Source organism: Carica papaya, chromosome 5 (assembly GCF_054855325.1).
Source record: "Carica papaya isolate Zhongbai chromosome 5, ASM5485532v1, whole genome shotgun sequence".
Lineage (NCBI taxonomy): Eukaryota > Viridiplantae > Streptophyta > Magnoliopsida > Brassicales > Caricaceae > Carica > Carica papaya.
This window is the reverse complement of record NC_142313.1, coordinates 16,606,066-16,619,626: the sequence shown is the minus strand read 5'-3', so window position 1 is coordinate 16,619,626 and position 13,561 is coordinate 16,606,066. Positions and strand designations below refer to the sequence as shown.

General features: G+C 33.7%; 1 long non-coding RNA gene across 1 annotated transcript; it reads right to left on the bottom strand.

The window, feature by feature from the left end:
• Nucleotides 1-200: 200 nt before the first annotated feature.
• LOC148253790 (uncharacterized) lies at nucleotides 201-2,794 on the bottom strand. The gene is made up of 2 exons (XR_015819305.1): nucleotides 2,464-2,794; nucleotides 201-439 (listed from the first exon to the last, which is right to left on the bottom strand). It is a non-coding gene; the product is annotated as an uncharacterized LOC148253790 (long non-coding RNA).
• Between the last annotated feature and the right edge of the window lie 10,767 nt (nucleotides 2,795-13,561).

Here is a 13,561-nt window from a genome sequence, read left to right as displayed (position 1 = left end):
ATAGGATAGCGCACGCCCAACAGCAACAACACCTTGGTGTTCGATGCTTGTCATAAAACCATTTAGTTCAATTCCTTGAAAAAATTTTCTACTTGCTTTGTCTTCTAAGCATCAATCACCAAAACCCATTCATTCTATCCATTCATGTTGTGATAGATATATAAACAGAATAACAAGTGCATGATAAAAATTATATGTAGTGGAGCAAATTAATACAAATCCCTTATAAATATATGACTTCCAATTACACACATATAACTGTGGCCAGAAGTGGTTGCAAAATATAAAGTCAAAATACAAAAGAGGACTACTTCTTTCACTAAGCTATTGGACTCATCAGAGTGTGGGAACGATCATGCACTCAAGTTTTATGCATCCATGGGTTCCTCATAAACTTCAATGGGTAAATCAGCTGGCAGTTCCTTATTTTCTTCCTTATCTGGAGGGGGGGGTCATGGAAAGAGTGAATTACATATGCTCAGTAAGGAAAAAAATATTTAATTAACATCGTAAGGTTTAAAAGGTGAATTATTCTAACATACATACTTACCGTTTGATTACTTTATAGACCAATGTTACCTTATGAAAATAATTTATTTAATAGGAAAACCATCACGTTAGTATAATCAAAACAAACACAGATCATACCAGAAATAGAGAAAATCAAATAAATCATGAAATGCTCATATTTTTGTGTCATGTTTCGTGAAGTCATTGCAGATACCTTGGATGAGGATAGGGGAATAGATACTCCTCAGAAATAAAAAGCCTAACGAGACACTTGATGCATTATGCATGTTAAAAAAATATACATACTCGGACCATTCATGCTTCATTCCACATATCTCTTTTTCTCTTTTTTTTGTTTCTTTTATTTTTTAGGTAACCTTACCGGTTTCATATTATTTTTAAATACATGCAAATCATCAAGTGTCTATAAATCACATAGCATGCTTGAAATCAAGAACAATTCAACTTATTAAACTTACAAACACAAAAGCATGCTAAATAGGAAAAATTACAAATTGTCAATTTAATCTCTTTTTTTGTCTAAAAATATCCCCTAAGACGTTTGAAGAAATACTAAATTCCTTATTAAAACCTTGATAATTTCTTGTACATTGTTCTTCTTTTCTTCCTCTCCTTCTCCCTCTAGATCACTTTCTCTCTCTCTAATTCTTGAAAAGTGGAAGGATGGAAGTGTGGGAAAAATGAGAAGGGAGTGCCCCTATTTATAAAAATTTGGAGCTGTTGGATTTGAGCCAAGTAGCAAAATTCAGTGAAGAAAGAAAAATATGCTCGACATGAAAAATAGTGGAAGGTCTCCTGCACCGGCAATGCGCCCAGTGCGCAGTAGGCTAGCCTGCAGGTGCATGGCCCATCCTGCTGTGCGAACAATGCTAGGCACGTTGGGTTCCGCGTGCACAAGGGTCAATCCGCACAGGCCTGCTGTGCAGACAGCGTGCGCACAGTGTGCGACGCTTGTCCGCTCGCGAGGTGACATGTTGACGGCCCACTTGCGCGCTACAGGACACGCCAGGGTTGACTCTGTGGTGTCCACGTGATGGGACATGTGCATGTCCCGCACCAGCTGTGCACATGTGTGTGTGGACAGTCTACAGGCGCTCGCGCAAACAGCCTTATCCCACAGGGTTTTCCTGCATGATTTCCTCCCATTTTTATATTTTTCGAAAATTCATTTTTAATTAAACTAAAATAAAATAAAATAATATCAACTAAAATCAAATAAAATCAAAATAAATAAAAGTTGGCATAATTTAAGAATTACGATAATAATTTATGGAGTAAATTAAATGGGTTCAATGCGTCCTTAAGGCCCGAATAAATAGGGTTCTCTGAATTAATTAAGCACAACAATTGGTGGGGTGTTATACATGCATAAAACAATATCATCTTAATTTGTAAAAATCACATTTCATGACACATACATACATTAGCTTAACACATGCAGCATCACCCAATTAATTCAAGCAGTTTAATCATCAAATGTATATAAAAATCTCCAATTATGCATCAAAGAGATTTATACGCATCTTACTCATTAAAGGCATGAGAAAAAAGCTAAATTGCACAAAGAAAATGCTGGAAATTAAAGAATTCTTTTCTACAACACACAGTAGCTACACTTGCAAAGTAGGGTGATGATTTTAAGTTAGATTTTGAGTTTAAAAGTTTTTTTACTTTTGGAAAATAAAATGCTAACACTCCTAACACATTATCTTAGTGATTGACTATAAATTTTTGAAAGGAAACACGAAAAAAAAGTTAAATTGGATGAATAACAAATGCTTACCTAAACAGAGGCATCGTTTAGGTGCAGTAGCGATGGTTTTAGATTTTAGAGTTTTCTACTACATTTCAAGAGCTAGATTTTTGTGTAGAAGTGACTGTAAGACATTAAAGAGAAAACAAAACAATTAAGAAGAAAAAGAAACAACTTACCTCAGTGAGAAGAAGAAGTTCCCCTCTTTTATTACACACACAGAATGTACACTCTACTCTGGTGCGTGACTCTCTCTCTCTATTATTTTATGCTCTCAACCTCCCCTCGCATTCACTCGTTTAACTAGAATTTTCGGTTTGAAGAAGATGAAGATAAAGTTGTGAAGAGAAGGAAGCTTTTAACTGAATTTGGTCCATCATCTGACCGTCCAAACGCATACATGACATCATAGTCGTTGGTGCTTTAATTGGCCGACCAAGGCTGACATGGAAGGCCGAGTTTTTTTCTTGACATCTGGTCGATCCTCACAACAGCCCACCATGTGGCTCGGTTATGGCCATAATTGTCGTGTTAGTGGGTGTTTGTTTTATATTTATATTAGAAATGTATAATTATATATATATACACATACACACATCTATATATTTAAACATATATATTTATTCATTTATGTATTTATACATATGCTTACTTATACATACCTACATCTATAAAAACTAAATGAATTTATACATATGTTTATTTATTCATACCCATATCTATAGAAATTTAGTTTAGTTCACATATATAAATGTTTATGTTATTTCATTATTATTCAATTCATTTAAAATAATAACAATTTAGGAAATAGAATTATAATTTCTTTTAAAATACCATTATGGAGAATATTTCTTTCATTAAAATTTTATACGTTCATTTTTTTTTCCACTTTCAAAAAATTAAAATTAAATTTTTAATCCAGTTTAAGTTCTCTTTATTTAAAATAGAGAATGTATTTATCAGTGAACAAATCATACAACTAAAAGAATTTATTAGACAAAGACATATCGTAGCACACAACTCAAAATGGAGCTCACAATCTCATGAGCTTAAGAGGTCATGGTTTAGGCCTCATGAATGATAAAGGTTTGTAAGGTCCATTCAAAGGGAGATCCTTACGGCAAGGTTCAAATAAGTGGAAATCAAAACTAAATTCAAGTTGAGCAAACTCCACATAGAGAGAAGTCTAGGATGGATCCAGTTCAAGGTGTAGATGATTATATGGATGGAGTACAACTATGTTAAGTGGAGCAAAGTCAAGATCATTGGCCAATAAAGTCAAGAAAGACATTCACATTTATGTTAAAAGATGGATCCATAAAGAAAGAAGTCTTGGGCTAAACTTAAAAGGCCTTAAAGGTGGAGGCGCGAATGATGCAGAACTCAAAATCAACAATGCAATCTAAAACCTAGCATATAACATCAACATGCATAAACTAAACCCTTAAGTAAACCCTCCTTATTTAAGCCAAAATAAAAAATGTGAAGACAAACTAAGATAATTGGGAATTAAGAAATTTTAAATTGAAAAGACACCACGAGTTTACCTCGATAAGTACATCCAACTCCTAGCTTAACAAGATAGTTGAAGAAGCTTTGTAAAGAGCACTCATAATCAATATACTAAAAGCAAAATAATTCTTGACTTTGATCAATTTTTAAGTGATGTATGACAACCTAATGTTGAGGCCTTTATATAGGCATTCACCCAAACTAGTTTTACTGGAACTCAATAAGTAAAATCCAAGAATAATTCTAATTACAACTCGATTTACAAAACTATCAAAATAATAATTAAAAAGACAAATCACGTAGAATTAAAAATCTTCTCTCTTGAAAAGTTGTGGTTTTTTTGGCCGAATTCTCTATGGTTTATTAGACTTGTATTTGGTCTTTAATATTTAATCAATTTTTGTTGTAGAAGTTGAGTTGAAGATGCTTTAAAAGCTTCCAAATTGAAGTAGAAAATAATTCCTCTTCCATGAGAAAATCGAGGAGAAAATTTATGAGAAAATTTAGGAGAAAATCCAAGAGAAAATATAGAAAAAAAATAAAGAGAAAATCTAAGAGAAAATCTAGGAAACAAATCCAAGAAAAAATCTAGGAAAAAGATTCAAGAGAAGATTTAAGAGAAATTTTAAGATTTTCTGCCATGAGAGGAATAAGATTGTAATCCTAGCCATGACTTGTAATAATAGGATTCTTCTTCTCTTGTTGTGATAAGGACTAAAAATTAATAAAGAATATTAGTTTTGATAATGTAAATCTCTTGAAACCTCGCCTTACTTGATAGGACAAGGATTCTTGAATTCTTATGGGATTTACTTGAAGTTGAAAGCTATTCATAAGGAGAGTTATGTTCAACTGTAGAAGAATGTTTAACCAACTTTCAAAAATCTTTAGAACTCTTATTATTTATATAATTAATGTGCCTTAAAAGAGATGAGTGTCAAGTTATGACTCTCTTAACAAAAGTAGACGACTCCCTCATGTGAAATACTCGAGAGTCTACAATTGGAAGGACTTTTTTAACTATTTGCTCATAATCATCTTTATCATGGGATCTTAGTGTGAGTTGTCTCCACCCCCCACTTTTCTCGCATCAACCCCCTTCTACAAAATGATTTTTTCTTGAATTAGGACCTTCTCATGTAATTATTGAATCGACTATGCTTATTACAAGGAAGAAACAATACAACTAGAAAAAGAAAAGTTCAAGTTAGATAAAGTCTCTTTTATTTCTTCGACCAAGGGGTGATCATTATTTTTTCTCATGTGGCATTATTGTTTTTCTCTCTAATGGCATCACTTTTTCTTTCTTTTGGGGGTGTTGATATGGCTTAAATTCTAATAACTTTAATCATGAGGGTATTTTTATAATTATATTAGGGATTAATATTATGTGTATTATGGGGACATAAAAAAATCCTAAATGCCTCCCTATATATAGGTTCGCTAACCTATGGGTGTAGTACTCTCTTTTGATCATAGTGAGATATTTTTCTTATTGGTCTTACTCATTGACGTAGGCACACTGCTAAACCACGTAAAATCCTGTGTTATTTTTTTTTATGCTTTTACTTTATGTTGATTGTGCATGCTTTAGAGATTAATTTTTTCAATAAGTGGTATCAGAGCTCGAGTTTGGGCTAGCTTAGGGAGAGAAAATATATTGGTTGTGAGAGAACAAAAAAATAGTAGCAACCATTTTTCCCCCTTCAAGAAATAGAGGCAACGACGGTGGTAGCTCAAATCAACAATGGCGGTAGCAAACAAGACCCATATAAATTGATCTGTACGCGTAGTTATTCCTCGCGCAATAAGGTAGAAGAAACCGAATGTGCACGTGTTGCTTGGTGAAGGCACAGTAGTAATAAGCTGAAGGATAAAATATCATAGTTTTTCTTTTTGATCCATGCGACAGAAGAGGAAGAAAGAGTCTTCGGCCCTGTCTGTGTGTGAAACTAAAGTGAGAGGAGGAGAAAATGCACTGGAGGAGATGAACTAGTTCAGTGACACTCCGTTTACACGAGGCCCAATTTACAGCATTTCTGGTAGTTTTTCAATGGCGACAAGCGGTGTGTAACAGCTCTAGTGGCGGCACGTGTGGTGCTCCATTGGTTGCGTATGATTGTTTTATGTGTAGTGGTGACCCCCTATGAGTAATTTTTGTTTTTTCTTAATAATATTATTTCTCTCTACTTGTTTGTTTTTGTGCACAGTCTAGGGATTGGAGATGGCATCCACAAAGTATAACGTAGAAAAATTTGATAGTAAAACAAGTTTCAATTTATGGAAAATCAGAATGAGATCATCACTAGTTTTATAGGGTTTATGGAAGGCAATTGAAGAAAGATTTTCAAATGGTCTGAGAGAGACCGATAAAGTAGATCTGCAAGATAGAGCCTTATGTATGATTTTCATGAGTGTAACTGATAATGTTCTGCAGAAAATTAATGGGGAAGTTTCCCATTCAGGACGTGGAAGAAATTAGAAGAATTATACTCTACAAGATCACTGATAAACCGTCTTTATTTAAAGAAAAGGCTGTACAATCTGAAAAGGAGTGAAGGTACACCCATTCAATAAGATCTTGATGTATTAAATTCTCTCATTATGGACTTGAATAATATAGATATAAAGATTGATAATGAGGATCAGGCCCTAATCGTATTGTGTTCACTACCACCATAATATGAGACTTTGTTTGACACTCTGTTGTACGAGAAGGACAGTATTTCATATGATGTTGTCAGTAATGTATTAAAATCAAAAGAGTTGAAAAAGAGTTTCCCAGAGTATAGAAAAAAAAAAGGAGAGAGTTTGGTGAATAAGGAAAGAACATAAAGAAGAAATAAGTCAAGGGGTAGATAAAAGTCTAGAGCTAAGAAGTAAAATTGTTATGAATGCAGGGAGTAGGGTCACTTTAAGAGATATTATCCCAAACTGAAAGTGAAAAAAGAAAAGAAGCAAGAGGACTCTGTTGATTTAGTTGATGACAACAACTCCGATGATAATGATAGTAGCAGTGCTGGAGAAGCCTTATTTTTTATTTTGATCATGGAAATAATTCTTGGATTCTTGATAATGGTGCTACATACAAATAGATGAATGGTACTGTGTACATGGGCAAGAATAGTCTATTGACTGTAGATGGAATTGGTGACATCAGATTAAGAATGTTTAATGGAGCTATTAGAACCATCAAATGTTGGCATGTTCCTCATATGAAGAGGAACTTGATTTCTCTTTCTACTCTGGATTCTCAAGGATAAAGGTTTATTGTAGAGAATGGTATTCTTAAAGTGTGCAAGGGCTTAATAGTATTCATGAAAGGCAGTTTCAAATCTAGATTATATACTCTTTAGGGCAATACAGTTTCAGGGAAAGCTATTGTAGCATTAGAGAACAGTGATCAAAATCAGACTACGTTGTGGCATATGCGTTTAGGTCATATGAGTGACAAAGGGACTTTTTATGTTGGGATGGTAGAATTAGTTGAATGGTTATAAAAAAGCTATGGATTTTTGTGAACACTTTGTGTTTGAAAAATAGGCCAAGATAAAGTTCAACAAACAGGAAATGCACAAGACCAAGGATAAGTTAGATTATATCCATTCGGACTTATGGGGTCCATACAAAACACCCTCTAAAAATGGTGCTAGGTATTTTATGACTCTGATTGATGATTATTCTAAGATGGTTTGGGTATACTTTCTAAAGTATAAGAAAGATGCATTTTTAACTTTTGTCAAATGGAATACCATGATTGAGAAGCAGACAGAGAGAAAGATCAAGTGTCTTAGGACTGACAATGGGTTAGAATTTTGCAATCATGTGTTTGATGACTTCTGCAGTACGAAAGGAATAGTGAGACACCGCACTTGTGTTGGGACACCACAACAGAATGGTATTGCAGAATGTATGAAAAGAACACTTTGTGATAAAGCATAAAATATGCTGTCTCATTCAGGCTTGGGATAGGAATTTTAGGCAAAAGTTGTGAATATCGCTTGTTTCTTAGTTAATAGATCTCTGTCCGTAGCTATTTAGTGCATTTGAGGTATGGTCTGGTTCACCTGTTAATTACTCTCAGTTGAGGGTGTTCGGTTGCCTTACTTATGCTCACGTAAAATATGGTAAACTTGATCTGAGGGCAAAGTAATGCATATTTCTAGGGTATGCTTTTAGAGTGAAAGGTTACAAGTTGTGGTGCAATGGTTCAAAGTCTCTAGGGTTTATTATCAGTAGAGATGTGACATTTAATGAGTCTACTTCACTGAATAATTAGAATAAAAATGCAATAGCAGAATTAGATACTAGTGTTGGAGAACAAGTGGAGGTAAAGGTTGAGACTCTAGCAGCTCAATTAAATAGAGTACAAGGTAGTACTAATGATCAACAACAGTCTTATAGGATCGCAACAGGTAGGGAAAGAAGACATATTAGACCATCGTAAAGGTATGAAAATCTAGTTGCATATGCCTTAGCAATTATAAAAATAGTTGTTTTATAGGAACTTGGAAGTTATAGTGAAGTTATTTTTAGTTTAGATGCAGATCAATGGATTGGTGTTATGGGTGAAGAAATTAAGTCACTTCACAAGAATCAGACTTAGGAACTCGTTCCATTGCCAAAGGGACATAAGGTAGCAAGTTGTAAATAGGTTTTCAAGAAGAAGGAAGGCATTCTGGGGGCAAAAGCGCTGTGATACAAGGCTTGATTGGTAGCAAAAAATTTTACTCAATGAGAAGGGATCGACTTTAATGAAGTGTTCTCTCCAGTTATGAAACACAGCTCCATCAAAGTCTTACTTGCTATGGTTTCTCTTCATGATTTAGAGCTGGAGAAGTTGGATGTATAAACTGCATTTCTACATGGTGAATTAAAGGAGTAGACCTATATGATTTAGTCCGAGGGATTTGTCATTTCAAGTATGGAAAACATGTTTGTCTACTTGAAAAATATTTGTGTGATTTGAAACAGTCGCCTAGACAATAGTACAAGAGATTTGATACATGCATGAGATAGAATGGTTTCATCCGTAGTGCTTATGACAGTTGCGTGTATCACAAGAGACTGTTAGATGATTCTACTATATATTTGCTATTGTATGTAGATGACAAGCTTATTGCTGCTAAAAGCATATCGTAGATTGATACTTTGAAAAGACAGTTGGGTGAAGAGTTTGAGATGAAAGATTTGGGTACTGCAAGGAAGATACTGGAAATAGAGATTACTTGGGATAGAAGTGTTGGAAAACTATTCTTATCTCAACAATCATATGTTGATAAGGTACTACAGCATTTTAATATGAGCAATGTAAAGCCCGTAACTATTTCACTTGGTACTCACTTTAAGTTATTTATAGACATGTCATCGAAGACAGATGAAGACATGGAGCATATGTCCAGTGTTCTGTACCCGAGTGTTGTAGGTAGCATCATGTATGTCATGATTTATACTCCTCCTAATATTTCATATACTATTAGTGTAGTGAGTAGATACATGGCGTATCTTGGGAAACAACATTAGCAGGCAATGAAATGGATTTTGAGGTACTTAAAGGGTACAGTAGATATGGGTCTGATGTTTGACAAAGCTAATATGAATGACTTAGTTGTAGGCTATGTGGATTCAGACTTTATAAAGGATTTGGATAAGAGGAGATCTCTGACAGGTTATCTTTTTACTCTATATAGAAGTGTTATCAGTTGGAAGGCAACGTTGTAAGCTACAGTAGCCTTGTTTACCACAGAGGTTGAATATATGGCTCTAACAGAAGCATTAAAAGAGGTTATTTGACTACAGGGTTTGGTGAGTGATCTTGGATTAACATAGAACAAGTTGACAGTGTTTTGTGACAGTCAGAGTGTCATACATCTTACCAAGAACCAAATGTACCATGAGCGAATAAAGCATATCGATGTCAGATATCAGTTCATCCGAAATATTGTATCACAAGATATCATAGTTGTGCAAAAGGTATCTACACAGGAGAATCTACAGATATAATGACCAAGGCAATCCCAGTTAGCAAGTTTAGGCATTGCCTAGACTTAGTTGGAGTATGTAATACTCACTAGTGCCCTTGAGCAGACACCATGGCAAGACAAAATGATAAAAAGGTCATTACCTTTGATGTTGAAGAAAATTAAAGTGAAGGGGAAGATTTATTGATATGACTTAAATTCTAATAATTTTAATTATGTGGGTATTTTTGTAATTATCCTAGGGATTAATATTATTTGTATTATTGGGGACATAAAAAACCATAGAAGCCTCCCTATATATAGGTTTGTTAACCTATGGGTGTAGTACTCTCTTTTGATCATAGTGGAATACTTTTCTTACTGGTCTTGCCCATGAATGTAGGCACACTGCCGAACCACGTAAAATCCTATGTTATTTTCTTTTATGCTTTTACTTTGTGTTGACTGTACATACTTTAAGGATTAATTTTCCCAACAAGGGGCTTTATTTTCCTGTTGATTGAATCCTCTTTTCTCCACATCATCACAAGAATGACCCTCCTCCTCTTGAATTAAGCTCTTGGCTCTTGATGAAGTAAGAGGTAAGAAAGAGACTCTTCTGCACGGGATATCTCTTCCCCATTAAAAATCCATGCCCAGAACAAATTCCTCTTTTAAATTTTGTAAATTTTTCCATGGTAAGTAGAACTACTTGTGGCTAAGAAGAATAGTGTTAGAAGAGAACCAAAAATGCATCCTACAAAGAAAAGAACTCACAGCAAGTGCTCTAGAGGGGAAAAAGTTCTCGCCCTCACAAGAATCCTACCCGAGGGAGAATTCTCACTTCTGTTCAGTTTGGTGACCAAATTAAAGGCAAACTAGGATTCCTTTTTTAATAGAGTTTCAACTAAATTAATAAACTACATGCATAAGAATTCTACTTCAAAGAGGCAACAAGAATTCAAGGTGAATTCAACCAAAAGATTCGTATCCAAATTTCCATCCTTAACTTTCTTATGGATAATGTTAGATTATTTCCTACATTTTTTTCCTTACATTTTCTCTTGGATTTTTTCGTAGATTTTTTCTTAAATTTCCTCTTACATTTTCTCTTTGATTATTTTCTAGATTTTTTCCTACATTTTCTCTTGGATTTTCTCTTTGATTTTCTCATGGAAGAAGAATTGTTTTTTACTTCAATATGGAAGTTTTCTAAGCATCTTCAAACTCAACTTCTACAACAATAATTAATTAAATTTTGAATATTAAATCCAAGTAAAAAAAAGCATGATGAATTCAGTCACAACACTATTTCATATCAAGAGATGAGAGTTTATATTTTAATTAAGTTGCTTATTTTCATTATTATTTTAATGCTTTCCTAGATTATGTTAAATTAGGAAATTTAATTAGGATTCTAGTTTTTGAGTTTTATTTAAATATGTAAGGTGAATGCCTATATAAATGCCACCACTCTTCAGTTGTAGTTAATCCATCAATTTTGTCAAATTAATAAAATTAAAGTTTGCTTTAGCTTATGCTATTGTGATAACTCTTTGAGAGGGTTCTTCAACCATCTTGTTCAATGGAGGATTGATTTAACTTATCAAGGTAATCCCTTGTGGCATTTTATCAATTTCCTTGCTAATTGATTTGTAACTTATCAAGTTCATTCTTGTGGCATTTGTAATCAATTCAAACTATTCTAATTATCTTAGTTCATAATTCCATGTGAATTATTGGGTTGGTAGGGAGGATTTGTTCAGATTTTTAAGATTCTAATTACTAATATTATATGTGAAATTTTTTATCATAGTAGTTAATCTTGAATTTTGTATCAATTCTATAAAGTAGAGGGAGTTTTGCTATGCAATAAGAGAAGAATTAAAGGGTAACTTTTAACAAAGATGGCTCATGCACTTGAGCCAAATCTAAATGTATAAGAAAGTCTTATAGATTTACATGGATAGCTCGTGCACGTCAAATTTCTTGAGCCAGGTCTTGAAAAATCATCTTAGAGAGTTCCTTGAGATCATATTATAAATCTCTTCTTTGTGAGATGAAAATTAACACATTTCCTTCCATATTCTTGAGTATTTGAGAGAAACATTTGAGTAGTGAAATTAAACATCACAAACAAGTATTTTACTTGTAAGAATAGGTGTAGAAAACTTCTTGGGAATTGAGTGTTTGAGAGAAACACTTGAGTGAGTAGAACTTTACACTAAGATAAGTAAACATTTATAATATGTAAAAATAGATACCTTAAACTAATATATGTACGTGATAAGGGAAGGTAAGCATATGAAAAACAAATATTTGAAGAGATACTAAAGTACCAATTAGTTGACTTGAAGAAAAGACATAGGTGTATGTGGGTGGTCGAACCTCTTTAAAAATCAAGGTTTTTGAACTTGGTAATGAGGTTACCAAAGTGATAAGCTTTGACATTCACTAATAAAAACTTTACAGTACTCACAGGGTTAAGACATGGAGCCATGAAATAAAGTAAATTAAAACAACTACGTCGATTTTTAAGAATGTTCCCGCTATATAAAAGTAAAACAAGATATGGCACATCAAAGACAACTTTTATGAGTTGTTTGTAGCAATCAATGAGGAAATTTTCAATTTTAGAATTAGAAAACTTGATGTATTTCAAATTACTATAGTCCTCAAGTTATAAGTATTCCATCGTAGGACTATTACTAATAACTTTTGAAAACATTTCACATAAATGTAGACTCTAGATAGGATAAGTTTTTTTAGACAAGGGAAGTTTATAACAACACAAGTAGGAAACAAGCAAGCTTCTAACATTATCCCTTTCAGATATGTTCCCTAGAGACAAAAACCTTTGGGAGGTATAAACATGTTTGTTCTGTACTACCAAAACTGTTAGCTACAAATTTTAAGTTTAGGGCTCTTATTTTTACCTCTTTGGAAGGCTGAAGTGACGACTAGTTTTCAGAAAGACCGAACCTCTTTATCGCTTTGACAATTTAACATGGACTAAATCCGAAGATCTTAAAGGTGTTTCATGTCATGATTTGTCAAGGCTAATTGCATGGAGCTTAGAAAAATATTTCTGCAATCATGATAAGATTTTTTCTTGTATCGAAGCTCGTCCAGATTGAGGTTGGAAGATGTCTTCAAGGATTCATATCATTTCTTACATGCAGTGGCAACTATGGTGATAGCATCCATTAGTAAACATCCTAAGATGGATTGAACCAGATGATGAGGAAGCTTATTGATCACATCCACCTTGATGTTTTTCCTATTTCACCTTTCTTTTCTACCTTGAATCATTCGAGGAGTCCATTTTTATTTTCTTGACATGTGTCACACTTCATCCTCCATGGCGTGAACCCATAAAACTCTCAGTAGTACTAAAAGCAAAATTGAGTCACTCTCACTTATGTCACTCTTAAAAATTCAATTGATGGGGAAATTATATCAATGATGGAGACTCAAGGGTTTGGAAATGGACTATGTTAGGTGGGAAGAAGGGAAAAAATCATGTATCCATTTTATACATGTTTGTCTCCATCGATTTTCATAGTGGAGGATGAATTATAGCCATTAATCTTTGCTATGTCTCACACTACTTACTTTTTTGTGGGAGTTACTTTTGGTTTACAACTCACTGTTTTCCTTCTTAAACCAAAACAAATTGCGTCCAATGAGGTCTTAACATAAGAAAGAAGAAAAAATAAAACTCTATCTCAAAATTGGAGCGTTGTGAAAAGGAAAAAAGGACTCTAATACCAACAACAGAGAAAAAATATTTTTTAGAGATTTA